We start from the raw sequence: 17,052 nt of genomic DNA on the forward strand, positions 1-17,052 counted from the left end.
ATAAAGAAGACAGGGGGCGGCCTCCGGAGCAGAAAAATAAAATATTTTAATACACTGTGTGGTTTATTTGTGTTTTTACCACTTTTCTTGCAGGTGAATGGGTAGGGGTACGATGTACCCCATACTCATTCACTTAGGGTGGGGGGCCGGTATCTGGGGGCCCCCTTATTAAAGGGGGCTCCCAGATTCCGATAAGCCTCCCGCCCGCATACCCCGACAACCAACGGCCAGGGTTGTCGGGAAGGGGCCCTGTCCTCATCAACATGGGGACAGGGTGCTCTGAGGTGGGGGGGCCGCAGTGCGCCCCCTGCCCCAGAGCACCCAACCCCCCATGTTGAGGGCATGCAGCCTGGTACGGCTCAGGAGGAGGGGGGGGGGGCGCTCGCTCGTCCCCACTCCCTTCCTGGCTGGCCGGGTAGCGTGCTTTGGATACGGGTCTGGTATGGATTGTAGGGGGACCCCCTACGCCGTTTTTTTCGGCGTAGGGGGGGCTCTCCTTACAACCCATAACAGACCTAAGGGCCCGGTATGCTCCTGAGGGCGGGACCCAGGCCGGATTTTTATTTAAAATCCGGCGGGGACTTCCCCCTCAGGATTCATAACAAACGCCGCACACGTGTAGAATTGGCGGGAATCCAAGTCGGATCTCCCGTCGCTTCTATGACGCGCTTGCTGGGATGTGCTGTCGCTATCCCAGTGAGTGCGAGATCTCGGCACCACGTCGCCGAGTATCAGCGCGACGCTGTCGTGCTGAAAACACAATCTCACAAACACCTACTGTAGGCCCCGGCACCCAGAGAGAGGAGAGCGGTCCCGTAACAGAGAATCTGGCCTTATGTCAGCGCAGAATCTGTCTTCATGTCATAGCAGAGAATCAGGCTTCACGTCACCCACCACTGGAACAGGCCACTGTCACACATTTAGGCCCAGGCACCCAGGCAGAGGAGAGAGGTCGCGTAACAGAGAATCTGGCCTTATGTCAGCACAGAATATGTCTTCATGTCATAGCAGAGAATCAGGCTTCACGTCACCCACCACTGGAACAGGCCACTGTCACACATTTAGGCCCAAGGACCCAGACAGAGGAGAGCGGTCCCGTAACAGAGAATCTGGCCTTATGTCAGCTCAGAATCTGTCTTCATGTCATAGCAGAGAATCAGGCTTCACGTCACCCACCACTGGAACAGGCCACTGTCACACATTTAGGCCCCGGCACCCAGACAGAGGAGAGCGGTCCCGTAACAGAGAATCTGGCCTTATGTCAGCGCAGAATCTGTCTTCATGTCATAGCAGAGAATCAGGCTTCACGTCACCCACCACTGGAACAGGCCACTGTCACATATTTAGGCCCAGGCACCCAGGCAGAGGAGAGAGGTCGCGTAACAGAGAATCTGGCCTTATGTCAGCACAGAATCTGTCTTCATGTCATAGCAGAGAATCAGGCTTCACGTCACCCACCGCTGGAACAGGCCACTGTCACACATTTAGGCCCCGGCACCCAGACAGAGGAGAGCGGTCCCGTAACAGAGAATCTGGCCTTATGTCAGCGCAGAATCTGTCTTCATGTCATAGCAGAGAATCAGGCTTCACGTCACCCACCATTGGAACAGGCCACTGTCACACATTTAGGCCCAGGCACCCAGGCAGAGGAGAGAGGTCGCGTAACAGAGAATCTGGCCTTATGTCAGCACAGAATCTGTCTTCATGTCATAGCAGAGAATCAGGCTTCACGTCACCCACCACTGGAACAGGCCACTGTCACACATTTAGGCCCAAGGACCCAGACAGAGGAGAGCGGTCCCGTAACAGAGAATCTGGCCTTATGTCAGCTCAGAATCTGTCTTCATGTCATAGCAGAGAATCAGGCTTCACGTCACCCACCACTGGAACAGGCCACTGTCACATATTTAGGCCCAGGCACCCAGGCAGAGGAGAGAGGTCGCGTAACAGAGAATCTGGCCTTATGTCAGCACAGAATCTGTCTTCATGTCATAGCAGAGAATCAGGCTTCACGTCACCCACCACTGGAACAGGCCACTGTCACACATTTAGGCCCCGGCACCCAGACAGAGGAGAGCGGCTCCGTAACAGAGAATCTGGCCTTATGTCAGCGCAGAATCTGTCTTCATGTCATAGCAGAGAATCAGGCTTCACGTCACCCACCACTGGAACAGGCCACTGTCACATATTTAGGCCCAGGCACCCAGGCAGAGGAGAGAGGTCGCGTAACAGAGAATCTGGCCTTATGTCAGCACAGAATCTGTCTTCATGTCATAGCAGAGAATCAGGCTTCACGTCACCCACCACTGGAACAGGCCACTATCATACATTTAGGCCCCGGCACCCAGACAGAGGAGAGCTGTTCCGTAACAGAGAATCTGGCCTTATGTCAGCGCAGAATCTGTCTTCATGTCATAGCAGAGAACCAGGCTTCACGTCACCCACCACTGGAACAGGCCACTGTCACATATTTAGGCCCAGGCACCCAGGCAGAGGAGAGAGGTCGCGTAACAGAGAATCTGTCCTTATGTCAGCACAGAATCTGTCTTCAGAAGAGGCCCTGTATAAACCTCTAGATAACTTCTGCCTGATCGCTCGTCCCTGTGACGTCCACGATCCATTTGGATATCTTCCCTATCAACTTTCGATGTTCTTTTATGCGCCTACCATGGTGATCACTGATAACGGGGAATCATAGTTCGATTTCAGAAAGAGAGCCTGATAAACTGCTTCAAAGCAAGGCAGCATGAGTTGCGGGCCTGCATGCGGGCTGACCCTGTAAAAGATTTTAGTCGCAGGACTGCATGTGAGCTGAACCAGTAAAAGATTTTAGGTATAGCCCTGCTGGTGAGCTGAGGTGGAATCGACAAACCCAACTTGAATTTGATGGCTGCATTAATCTGCAGATAATAGCAACTTTGCTTGGTAATTGGATGGCGGCCAGGAGATCATGTACTATGGTGGAATGTAAGATTTGTCTCCCATCTGCAGCTATGAAGCCTCTCCTCTGCCAGTGGGTGACAAGAGAAATCAAGGTGCAGACTCTATATGATTTTTTCCCAAAATAATTCCTCTGGTAAATCCTTCCCTAAAGGATATATCTGTTAAATACTTCCCTAAAGAATTTATCTGTGTGACCTGGCCAGTAGTCTATTTACAGTCTATCTTCCCTAAAGATAGACACCATTTTTTTTCATTCTATCTTGCCTAAAGATAGTTACCATTTCTTTCAGTGTGTCTAAAGCGGATTCAAAATAGAAGCAACAGAAAATTTTAAGGAAAGCATCGGAATGTCCCCTGTCGTTAGACAGGAATATTCCGTTACATACCGAATTCCTGTGTACTCTACCGAACACCCAACTGAAAGTGTATTTCCTTCTCAATGCACCTTGATTCCTTCCTTTGTCCCCGAAAACAGGCCTGGAGAACTTATGTGACAAATGCAGTATGATGTCAGTAATAGAGTTGAGCGAACACCTGGATGTTCGGGTTCGAGAAGTTCGGCCGAACTTCCCGGAAATGTTCGGGTTCGGGATCCGAACCCGAACCGAACTTCGTCCCGAACCCCATTGAAGTCAATGGGGACCCGAACTTTTGGGCACTAAAAAGGCTGTAAAACAGCCCAGGAAAGAGCTAGAGGGCTGCAAACGGCAGCAACATGTAGGTAAATCCCCTGCAAACAAATGTGGATAGGGGAATGAATTAAAATAAAAATAAAAAAAATAAAAATGAACCAATATCAATTGGACAGAGGTCCCATAGCAGAGAATCTGGCTTCACGTCAGCAGAGAATCAGTCTCTTCATGCCATAGCAAAGAATCTGGCTTCATGTCAGCACAGAATCAGTCTCTTCATGCCATAGCAGAGAATCTGGCCTTCATGTCAGCACAGAATCTGTCTTCATGTCATAGCAGAGAATCAGGCTTCACGTCACCCACCACTGGAACAGGCCACTGTCACACATTTAGGCCCCGGCACCCAGACAGAGGAGAGCGGTCCCGTAACAGAGAATCTGGCCTTATGTCAGCACAGAATCTGTCTTCATGTCATAGCAGAGAATCAGGCTTCACGTCACCCACCACTGGAACAGGCCACTGTCACACATTTAGGCCCCGGCACCCAGACAGAGGAGAGAGGTCCCGTAACAGAGAATCTGGCCTTATGTCAGCGCAGAATCTGTCTTCATGTCATAGCAGAGAATCAGGCTTCACGTCACCCACCACTGGAACAGGCCACTGTCACACATTTAGGCCCCGGCACCCAGACAGAGGAGAGCGGTCCCGTAACAGAGAATCTGGCCTTATGTCAGCACAGAATCTGTCTTCATGTCATAGCAGAGAATCAGGCTTCACGTCACCCACCACTGGAACAGGCCACTGTCACACATTTAGGCCCCGGCACCCAGACAGAGGAGAGCGGTCCCGTAACAGAGAATCTGGCCTATGTCAGCGCAGAATCTGTCTTCATGTCATAGCAGAGAATCAGGCTTCACGTCACCCACCACTGGAACAGGCCACTGTCACATATTTAGGCCCAGGCACCCAGGCAGAGGAGAGAGGTCGCGTAACAGAGAATCTGGCCTTATGTCAGCACAGAATCTGTCTTCATGTCATAGCAGAGAATCAGGCTTCACGTCACCCACCACTGGAACAGGCCACTGTCACACATTTAGGCCCCGGCACCCAGACAGAGGAGAGCGGTCCCGTAACAGAGAATCTGGCCTTATGTCAGCGCAGAATCTGTCTTCATGTCATAGCAGAGAATCAGGCTTCACGTCACCCACCACTGGAACAGGCCACTGTCACACATTTAGGCCCAGGCACCCAGGCAGAGGAGAGAGGTCGCGTAACAGAGAATCTGGCCTTATGTCAGCACAGAATCTGTCTTCATGTCATAGCAGAGAATCAGGCTTCACGTCACCCACCACTGGAACAGGCCACTGTCACACATTTAGGCCCAAGGACACAGACAGAGGAGAGCGGTCCCGTAACAGAGAATCTGGCCTTATGTCAGCTCAGAATCTGTCTTCATGTCATAGCAGAGAATCAGGCTTCACGTCACCCACCACTGGAACAGGCCACTGTCACACATTTAGGCCCCGGCACCCAGACAGAGGAGAGCGGTCCCGTAACAGAGAATCTGGCCTTATGTCAGCGCAGAATCTGTCTTCATGTCATAGCAGAGAATCAGGCTTCACGTCACCCACCACTGGAACAGGCCACTGTCACATATTTAGGCCCAGGCACCCAGGCAGAGGAGAGAGGTCGCGTAACAGAGAATCTGGCCTTATGTCAGCACAGAATCTGTCTTCATGTCATAGCAGAGAATCAGGCTTCACGTCACCCACCACTGGAACAGGCCACTGTCACACATTTAGGCCCCGGCACCCAGACAGAGGAGAGCGGTCCCGTAACAGAGAATCTGGCCTTATGTCAGCGCAGAATCTGTCTTCATGTCATAGCAGAGAATCAGGCTTCACGTCACCCACCACTGGAACAGGCCACTGTCACACATTTAGGCCCAGGCACCCAGGCAGAGGAGAGAGGTCGCGTAACAGAGAATCTGGCCTTATGTCAGCACAGAATCTGTCTTCATGTCATAGCAGAGAATCAGGCTTCACGTCACCCACCACTGGAACAGGCCACTGTCACACATTTAGGCCCAGGCACCCAGACAGAGGAGAGAGGTCCCGTAACAGAGAATCTGGCCTTATGTCAGCTCAGAATCTGTCTTCATGTCATAGCAGAGAATCAGGCTTCACGTCACCCACCACTGGAACAGGCCACTGTCACATATTTAGGCCCAGGCACCCAGGCAGAGGAGAGAGGTCGCGTAACAGAGAATCTGGCCTTATGTCAGCACAGAATCTGTCTTCATGTCATAGCAGAGAATCAGGCTTCACGTCACCCACCACTGGAACAGGCCACTGTCACACATTTAGGCCCCGGCACCCAGACAGAGGAGAGCGGTCCCGTAACAGAGAATCTGGCCTTATGTCAGCGCAGAATCTGTCTTCATGTCATAGCAGAGAATCAGGCTTCACGTCACCCACCACTGGAACAGGCCACTGTCACACATTTAGGCCCAGGAACCCAGGCAGAGGAGAGAGGTCGCGTAACAGAGAATCTGGCCTTATGTCAGCGCAGAATCTGTCTTCATGTCATAGCAGAGAATCAGGCTTCACGTCACCCACCACTGGAACAGGCCACTGTCACACATTTAGGCCCAGGCACCCAGGCAGAGGAGAGAGGTCGCGTAACAGAGAATCTGGCCTTATGTCAGCACAGAATCTGTCTTCATGTCATAGCAGAGAATCAGGCTTCACGTCACCCACCACTGGAACAGGCCACTGTCACACATTTAGGCCCCGGCACCCAGACAGAGGAGAGCGGTCCCGTAACAGAGAATCTGGCCTTATGTCAGCGCAGAATCTGTCTTCATGTCATAGCAGAGAATCAGGCTTCACGTCACCCACCACTGGAACAGGCCACTGTCACACATTTAGGCCCAGGCACCCAGGCAGAGGAGAGAGGTCGCGTAACAGAGAATCTGGCCTTATGTCAGCACAGAATCTGTCTTCATGTCATAGCAGAGAATCAGGCTTCACGTCACCCACCACTGGAACAGGCCACTGTCACACATTTAGGCCCAGGCACCCAGACAGAGGAGAGCGGTCCCGTAACAGAGAATCTGGCCTTATGTCAGCACAGAATCTGTCTTCATGTCATAGCAGAGAATCAGGCTTCACGTCACCCACCACTGGAACAGGCCACTGTCACACATTTAGGCCCCGGCACCCAGACAGAGGAGAGCGGTCCCGTAACAGAGAATCTGGCCTTATGTCAGCGCAGAATCTGTCTTCATGTCATAGCAGAGAATCAGGCTTCACGTCACCCACCACTGGAACAGGCCACTGTCACACATTTAGGCCCAGGCACCCAGACAGAGGAGAGCGGTCCCGTAACAGAGAATCTGGCCTTATGTCAGCACAGAATCTGTCTTCATGTCATAGCAGAGAATCAGGCTTCACGTCACCCACCACTGGAACAGGCCACTGTCACACATTTAGGCCCCGGCACCCAGACAGAGGAGAGCGGTCCCGTAACAGAGAATCTGGCCTTATGTCAGCGCAGAATCTGTCTTCATGTCATAGCAGAGAATCAGGCTTCACGTCACCCACCACTGGAACAGGCCACTGTCACATATTTAGGCCCAGGCACCCAGGCAGAGGAGAGAGGTCGCGTAACAGAGAATCTGGCCTTATGTCAGCACAGAATCTGTCTTCATGTCATAGCAGAGAATCAGGCTTCACGTCACCCACCACTGGAACAGGCCACTGTCACACATTTAGGCCCCGGCACCCAGACAGAGGAGAGCGGTCCCGTAACAGAGAATCTGGCCTTATGTCAGCGCAGAATCTGTCTTCATGTCATAGCAGAGAATCAGGCTTCACGTCACCCACCACTGGAACAGGCCACTGTCACACATTTAGGCCCAGGCACCCAGGCAGAGGAGAGAGGTCGCGTAACAGAGAATCTGGCCTTATGTCAGCACAGAATCTGTCTTCATGTCATAGCAGAGAATCAGGCTTCACGTCACCCACCACTGGAACAGGCCACTGTCACACATTTAGGCCCAGGACCCAGACAGAGGAGAGCGGTCCCGTAACAGAGAATCTGGCCTTATGTCAGCTCAGAATCTGTCTTCATGTCATAGCAGAGAATCAGGCTTCACGTCACCCACCACTGGAACAGGCCACTGTCACACATTTAGGCCCCGGCACCCAGACAGAGGAGAGCGGTCCCGTAACAGAGAATCTGGCCTTATGTCAGCGCAGAATCTGTCTTCATGTCATAGCAGAGAATCAGGCTTCACGTCACCCACCACTGGAACAGGCCACTGTCACATATTTAGGCCCAGGCACCCAGGCAGAGGAGAGAGGTCGCGTAACAGAGAATCTGGCCTTATGTCAGCACAGAATCTGTCTTCATGTCATAGCAGAGAATCAGGCTTCACGTCACCCACCACTGGAACAGGCCACTGTCACACATTTAGGCCCCGGCACCCAGACAGAGGAGAGCGGTCCCGTAACAGAGAATCTGGCCTTATGTCAGCGCAGAATCTGTCTTCATGTCATAGCAGAGAATCAGGCTTCACGTCACCCACCACTGGAACAGGCCACTGTCACACATTTAGGCCCAGGCACCCAGGCAGAGGAGAGAGGTCGCGTAACAGAGAATCTGGCCTTATGTCAGCACAGAATCTGTCTTCATGTCATAGCAGAGAATCAGGCTTCACGTCACCCACCACTGGAACAGGCCACTGTCACACATTTAGGCCCAGGCACCCAGACAGAGGAGAGAGGTCCCGTAACAGAGAATCTGGCCTTATGTCAGCTCAGAATCTGTCTTCATGTCATAGCAGAGAATCAGGCTTCACGTCACCCACCACTGGAACAGGCCACTGTCACATATTTAGGCCCAGGCACCCAGGCAGAGGAGAGAGGTCGCGTAACAGAGAATCTGGCCTTATGTCAGCACAGAATCTGTCTTCATGTCATAGCAGAGAATCAGGCTTCACGTCACCCACCACTGGAACAGGCCACTGTCACACATTTAGGCCCCGGCACCCAGACAGAGGAGAGCGGTCCCGTAACAGAGAATCTGGCCTTATGTCAGCGCAGAATCTGTCTTCATGTCATAGCAGAGAATCAGGCTTCACGTCACCCACCACTGGAACAGGCCACTGTCACACATTTAGGCCCAGGCACCCAGGCAGAGGAGAGAGGTCGCGTAACAGAGAATCTGGCCTTATGTCAGCGCAGAATCTGTCTTCATGTCATAGCAGAGAATCAGGCTTCACGTCACCCACCACTGGAACAGGCCACTGTCACACATTTAGGCCCAGGCACCCAGGCAGAGGAGAGAGGTCGCGTAACAGAGAATCTGGCCTTATGTCAGCACAGAATCTGTCTTCATGTCATAGCAGAGAATCAGGCTTCACGTCACCCACCACTGGAACAGGCCACTGTCACACATTTAGGCCCCGGCACCCAGACAGAGGAGAGCGGTCCCGTAACAGAGAATCTGGCCCTATGTCAGCGCAGAATCTGTCTTCATGTCATAGCAGAGAATCAGGCTTCACGTCACCCACCACTGGAACAGGCCACTGTCACATATTTAGGCCCAGGCACCCAGGCAGAGGAGAGAGGTCGCGTAACAGAGAATCTGGCCTTATGTCAGCACAGAATCTGTCTTCATGTCATAGCAGAGAATCAGGCTTCACGTCACCCACCACTGGAACAGGCCACTGTCACACATTTAGGCCCCGGCACCCAGACAGAGGAGAGCGGTCCCGTAACAGAGAATCTGGCCTTATGTCAGCGCAGAATCTGTCTTCATGTCATAGCAGAGAATCAGGCTTCACGTCACCCACCACTGGAACAGGCCACTGTCACACATTTAGGCCCAGGCACCCAGGCAGAGGAGAGAGGTCGCGTAACAGAGAATCTGGCCCTATGTCAGCGCAGAATCATCTGTCTTCATGTCATAGCAGAGAATCAGGCTTCACGTCACCCACCACTGGAACAGGCCACTGTCACACATTTAGGCCCCGGCACCCAGACAGAGGAGAGCGGTCCCGTAACAGAGAATCTGGCCTTATGTCAGCGCAGAATCTGTCTTCATGTCATAGCAGAGAATCAGGCTTCACGTCACCCACCACTGGAACAGGCCACTGTCACATATTTAGGCCCAGGCACCCAGGCAGAGGAGAGAGGTCGCGTAACAGAGAATCTGGCCTTATGTCAGCACAGAATCTGTCTTCATGTCATAGCAGAGAATCAGGCTTCACGTCACCCACCACTGGAACAGGCCACTGTCACACATTTAGGCCCCGGCACCCAGACAGAGGAGAGCGGTCCCGTAACAGAGAATCTGGCCTTATGTCAGCGCAGAATCTGTCTTCATGTCATAGCAGAGAATCAGGCTTCACGTCACCCACCACTGGAACAGGCCACTGTCACACATTTAGGCCCAGGCACCCAGGCAGAGGAGAGAGGTCGCGTAACAGAGAATCTGGCCTTATGTCAGCACAGAATCTGTCTTCATGTCATAGCAGAGAATCAGGCTTCACGTCACCCACCACTGGAACAGGCCACTGTCACACATTTAGGCCCCAGGACCCAGACAGAGGAGAGCGGTCCCGTAACAGAGAATCTGGCCTTATGTCAGCTCAGAATCTGTCTTCATGTCATAGCAGAGAATCAGGCTTCACGTCACCCACCACTGGAACAGGCCACTGTCACATATTTAGGCCCAGGCACCCAGGCAGAGGAGAGAGGTCGCGTAACAGAGAATCTGGCCTTATGTCAGCACAGAATCTGTCTTCATGTCATAGCAGAGAATCAGGCTTCACGTCACCCACCACTGGAACAGGCCACTGTCACACTTTTAGGCCCCGGCACCCAGACAGAGGAGAGCGGTCCCGTAACAGAGAATCTGGCCTTATGTCAGCGCAGAATCTGTCTTCATGTCATAGCAGAGAATCAGGCTTCACGTCACCCACCACTGGAACAGGCCACTGCCACACATTTAGGCCCAGGAACCCAGGCAGAGGAGAGAGGTCGCGTAACAGAGAATCTGGCCTTATGTCAGCACAGAATCTGTCTTCATGTCATAGCAGAGAATCAGGCTTCACGTCACCCACCACTGGAACAGGCCACTGTCACACATTTAGGCCCCAGGACCCAGACAGAGGAGAGCGGTCCCGTAACAGAGAATCTGGCCTTATGTCAGCGCAGAATCTGTCTTCATGTCATAGCAGAGAATAAGGCTTCACGTCACCCACCACTGGAACAGGCCACTGTCACATATTTAGGCCCAGGCACCCAGGCAGAGGAGAGAGGTCGCGTAACAGAGAATCTGGCCTTATGTCAGCACAGAATCTGTCTTCATGTCATAGCAGAGAATCAGGTCTCACGTCACTTACCACTGGAACAGGCCACTGTCACACATTTAGGCCCCGGCACCCAGACAGAGGAGAGCGGTCCCGTAACAGAGAATCTGGCCTTATGTCAGCGCAGAATCTGTCTTCATGTCATAGCAGAGAACCAGGCTTCACGTCACCCACCACTGGAACAGGCCACTGTCACATATTTAGGCCCAGGCACCCAGGCAGAGGAGAGAGGTCGCGTAACAGAGAATCTGGCCTTATGTCAGCACAGAATCTGTCTTCATGTCATAGCAGAGAATCAGGCTTCACGTCACCCACCACTGGAACTGGCCACTGTCACACATTTAGGCCCCGGCACTCAGACAGAGGAGAGCGGTCCCGTAACAGAGAATCTGGCCTTATGTCAGCGCAGAATCTGTCTTCATGTCATAGCAGAGAATCAGGCTTCACGTCACCCACCACTGGAACAGGCCACTGTCACACATTTAGGCCCAGGAACCCAGGCAGAGGAGAGAGGTCGCGTAACAGAGAATCTGGCCTTATGTCAGCACAGAATCTGTCTTCATGTCATAGCAGAGAATCAGGCTTCACGTCATCCACCACTGGAACAGGCCACTGTCACACATTTAGGCCCCAGGACCCAGACAGAGGAGAGCGGTCCCGTAACAGAGAATCTGGCCTTATGTTAGCTCAGAATCTGTCTTCATGTCATAGCAGAGAATCAGGCTTTACGTCACCCACCACTGGAACAGGCCACTGTCACATATTTAGGCCCAGGCACCCAGGCAGAGGAGAGAGGTCGCGTAACAGAGAATCTGGCCTTATGTCAGCACAGAATCTGTCTTCATGTCATAGCAGAGAATCAGGCTTCACGTCACCCACCACTGGAACAGGCCACTGTCACACATTTAGGCCCCGGCACCCAGACAGAGGAGAGCGGTCCCGTAACAGAGAATCTGGCCTTATGTCAGCGCAGAATCTGTCTTCATGTCATAGCAGAGAATCAGGCTTCACGTCACCCACACTGGAACAGGCCACTGCCACACATTTAGGCCCAGGAACCCAGGCAGAGGAGAGAGGTCGCGTAACAGAGAATCTGGCCTTATGTCAGCACAGAATCTGTCTTCATGTCATAGCAGAGAATCAGGTCTCACGTCACCCACCACTGGAACAGGCCACTGTCACACATTTAGGCCCCGGCACCCAGACAGAGGAGAGCGGTCCCGTAACAGAGAATCTGGCCTTATGTCAGCGCAGAATCTGTCTTCATGTCATAGCAGAGAATCAGGCTTCACGTCACCCACCACTGGAACAGGCCACTGTCACATATTTAGGCCCAGGCACCCAGGCAGAGGAGAGAGGTCGCGTAACAGAGAATCTGGCCTTATGTCAGCACAGAATCTGTCTTCATGTCATAGCAGAGAATCAGGCTTCACGTCACCCACCACTGGAACTGGCCACTGTCACACATTTAGGCCCCGGCACTCAGACAGAGGAGAGCGGTCCCGTAACAGAGAATCTGGCCTTATGTCAGCGCAGAATCTGTCTTCATGTCATAGCAGAGAATCAGGCTTCACGTCACCCACCACTGGAACAGGCCACTGTCACATATTTAGGCCCAGGCACCCAGGCAGAGGAGAGAGGTCGCGTAACAGAGAATCTGGCCTTATGTCAGCACAGAATCTGTCTTCATGTCATAGCAGAGAATCAGGCTTCACGTCACCCACCACTGGAACAGGCCACTGTCACACATTTAGGCCCCGGCACCCAGACAGAGGAGAGCGGTCCCGTAACAGAGAATCTGGCCTTATGTCAGCGCAGAATCTGTCTTCATGTCATAGCAGAGAATCAGGCTTCACGTCACCCACCACTGGAACAGGCCACTGTCACACATTTAGGCCCAGGCACCCAGGCAGAGGAGAGAGGTCGCGTAACAGAGAATCTGGCCTTATGTCAGCACAGAATCTGTCTTCATGTCATAGCAGAGAATCAGGCTTCACGTCACCCACCACTGGAACAGGCCACTGTCATACATTTAGGCCCCGGCACCCAGACAGAGGAGAGCTGTTCCGTAACAGAGAATCTGGCCTTATGTCAGCGCAGAATCTGTCTTCATGTCATAGCAGAGAATCAGGCTTCACGTCACCCACCACTGGAACAGGCCACTGTCACATATTTAGGCCCAGGCACCCAGGCAGAGGAGAGAGGTCGCGTAACAGAGAATCTGGCCTTATGTCAGCACAGAATCTGTCTTCATGTCATAGCAGAGAATCAGGCTTCACGTCACCCACCACTGGAACAGGCCACTGTCACACATTTAGGCCCCGGCACCCAGACAGAGGAGAGCGGTCCCGTAACAGAGAATCTGGCCTTATGTCAGCGCAGAATCTGTCTTCATGTCATAGCAGAGAATCAGGCTTCACGTCACCCACCACTGGAACAGGCCACTGTCACACATTTAGGCCCAGGAACCCAGGCAGAGGAGAGAGGTCGCGTAACAGAGAATCTGGCCTTATGTCAGCACAGAATCTGTCTTCATGTCATAGCAGAGAATCAGGCTTCACGTCACCCACCACTGGAACAGGCCACTGTCACACATTTAGGCCCCAGGACCCAGACAGAGGAGAGCGGTCCCGTAACAGAGAATCTGGCCTTATGTCAGCGCAGAATCTGTCTTCATGTCATAGCAGAGAATCAGGCTTCACGTCACCCACCACTGGAACAGGCCACTGTCACATATTTAGGCCCAGGCACCCAGGCAGAGGAGAGAGGTCGCGTAACAGAGAATCTGGCCTTATGTCAGCACAGAATCTGTCTTCATGTCATAGCAGAGAATCAGGCTTCACGTCACCCACCACTGGAACAGGCCACTGTCACACATTTAGGCCCAGGCACCCAGGCAGAGGAGAGCGGTCCCGTAACAGAGAATCTGGCCTTATGTCAGCGCAGAATCTGTCTTCATGTCATAGCAGAGAATCAGGCTTCACGTCACCCACCACTGGAACAGGCCACTGTCACACATTTAGGCCCAGGCACCCAGGCAGAGGAGAGAGGTCGCGTAACAGAGAATCTGGCCTTATGTCAGCACAGAATCTGTCTTCATGTCATAGCAGAGAATCAGGCTTCACGTCACCCACCACTGGAACAGGCCACTGTCACACATTTAGGCCCCGGCACCCAGACAGAGGAGAGCGGTCCGTAACAGAGAATCTGGCCTTATGTCAGCGCAGAATCTGTCTTCATGTCATAGCAGAGAATCAGGCTTCACGTCACCCACCACTGGAACAGGCCACTGTCACATATTTAGGCCCAGGCACCCAGGCAGAGGAGAGAGGTCGCGTAACAGAGAATCTGGCCTTATGTCAGCGCAGAATCTGTCTTCATGTCATAGCAGAGAATCAGGCTTCACGTCACCCACCACTGGAACAGGCCACTGCCACACATTTAGGCCCAGGAACCCAGGCAGAGGAGAGAGGTCGCGTAACAGAGAATCTGGCCTTATGTCAGCACAGAATCTGTCTTCATGTCATAGCAGAGAATCAGGCTTCACGTCACCCACCACTGGAACAGGCCACTGTCACACATTTAGGCCCCGGCACCCAGACAGAGGAGAGCGGTCCCGTAACAGAGAATCTGGCCTTATGTCAGCGCAGAATCTGTCTTCATGTCATAGCAGAGAATCAGGCTTCACGTCACCCACCACTGGAACAGGCCACTGTCACATATTTAGGCCCAGGCACCCAGGCAGAGGAGAGAGGTCGCGTAACAGAGAATCTGGCCTTATGTCAGCACAGAATCTGTCTTCATGTCATAGCAGAGAATCAGGCTTCACGTCACCCACCACTGGAACAGGCCACTGTCACACATTTAGGCCCCGGCACCCAGACAGAGGAGAGCGGTCCCGTAACAGAGAATCTGGCCTTATGTCAGCACAGAATCTGTCTTCATGTCATAGCAGAGAATCAGGCTTCACGTCACCCACCACTGGAACAGGCCACTGTCACACATTTAGGCCCAGGCACCCAGACAGAGGAGAGCGGTCCCGTAACAGAGAATCTGGCCTTATGTCAGCGCAGAATCTGTCTTCATGTCATAGCAGAGAATCAGGCTTCACGTCACCCACCACTGGAACAGGCCACTGTCACACATTTAGGCCCAGGCACCCAGGCAGAGGAGAGAGGTCGCGTAACAGAGAATCTGGCCTTATGTCAGCACAGAATCTGTCTTCATGTCATAGCAGAGAATCAGGCTTCACGTCACCCACCACTGGAACAGGCCACTGTCACACATTTAGGCCCAGGCACCCAGACAGAGGAGAGCGGTCCCGTAACAGAGAATCTGGCCTTATGTCAGCGCAGAATCTGTCTTCATGTCATAGCAGAGAATCAGGCTTCACGTCACCCACCACTGGAACAGGCCACTGTCACATATTTAGGCCCAGGCACCCAGGCAGAGGAGAGAGGTCGCGTAACAGAGAATCTGGCCTTATGTCAGCACAGAATCTGTCTTCATGTCATAGCAGAGAATCAGGCTTCACGTCACCCACCACTGGAACAGGCCACTGTCACACATTTAGGCCCCGGCACCCAGACAGAGGAGAGCGGTCCCGTAACAGAGAATCTGGCCTTATGTCAGCACAGAATCTGTCTTCATGTCATAGCAGAGAATCAGGCTTCACGTCACCCACCACTGGAACAGGCCACTGTCACACATTTAGGCCCAGGCACCCAGGCAGAGGAGAGAGGTCGCGTAACAGAGAATCTGGCCTTATGTCAGCACAGAATCTGTCTTCATGTCATAGCAGAGAATCAGGCTTCACGTCACCCACCACTGGAACAGGCCACTGTCACACATTTAGGCCCCAGGCACCCAGACAGAGGAGAGCGGTCCCGTAACAGAGAATCTGGCCTTATGTCAGCGCAGAATCTGTCTTCATGTCATAGCAGAGAATCAGGCTTCACGTCACCCACCACTGGAACAGGCCACTGTCACATATTTAGGCCCAGGCACCCAGGCAGAGGAGAGAGGTCGCGTAACAGAGAATCTGGCCTTATGTCAGCACAGAATCTGTCTTCATGTCATAGCAGAGAATCAGGCTTCACGTCACCCACCACTGGAACAGGCCACTGTCACACATTTAGGCCCCAGGCACCCAGACAGAGGAGAGCGGTCCCCTAACAGAGAATCTGGCCTTATGTCAGCGCAGAATCTGTCTTCATGTCATAGCAGAGAATCAGGCTTCACGTCACCCACCACTGGAACAGGCCACTGTCACATATTTAGGCCCAGGCACCCAGGCAGAGGAGAGAGGTCGCGTAACAGAGAATCTGGCCTTATGTCAGCACAGAATCTGTCTTCATGTCATAGCAGAGAATCAGGCTTCACGTCACCCACCACTGGAACAGGCCACTGTCACACATTTAGGCCCCGGCAGCCAGACAGAGGAGAGCGGTCCCGTAACAGAGAATCTGGCCTTATGTCAGCGCAGAATCTGTCTTCATGTCATAGCAGAGAATCAGGCTTCACGTCACCCACCACTGGAACAGGCCACTGTCACATATTTAGGCCCAGGCACCCAGGCAGAGGAGAGAGGTCGCGTAACAGAGAATCTGGCCTTATGTCAGCACAGAATCTGTCTTCATGTCATAGCAGAGAATCAGGCTTCACGTCACCCACCACTGGAACAGGCCACTGTCACACATTTAGGCCCCGGCACCCAGACAGAGGAGAGCGGTCCCGTAACAGAGAATCTGGCCTTATGTCAGCGCAGAATCTGTCTTCATGTCATAGCAGAGAATCAGGCTTCACGTCACCCACCACTGGAACAGGCCACTGTCACATATTTAGGCCCAGGCACCCAGGCAGAGGAGAGAGGTCGCGTAACAGAGAATCTGGCCTTATGTCAGCACAGAATCTGTCTTCATGTCATAGCAGAGAATCAGGCTTCACGTCACCCACCACTGGAACAGGCCACTGTCACACATTTAGGCCCCGGCACCCAGACAGAGGAGAGCGGTCCCGTAACAGAGAATCTGGCCTTATGTCAGCGCAGAATCTGTCTTCATGTCATAGCAGAGAATCAGGCTTCACGTCACCCAC

The sequence above is a fragment of the Bufo bufo genome, chromosome 4 (assembly GCF_905171765.1).
Source record: "Bufo bufo chromosome 4, aBufBuf1.1, whole genome shotgun sequence".
Taxonomy (NCBI): domain Eukaryota; kingdom Metazoa; phylum Chordata; class Amphibia; order Anura; family Bufonidae; genus Bufo; species Bufo bufo.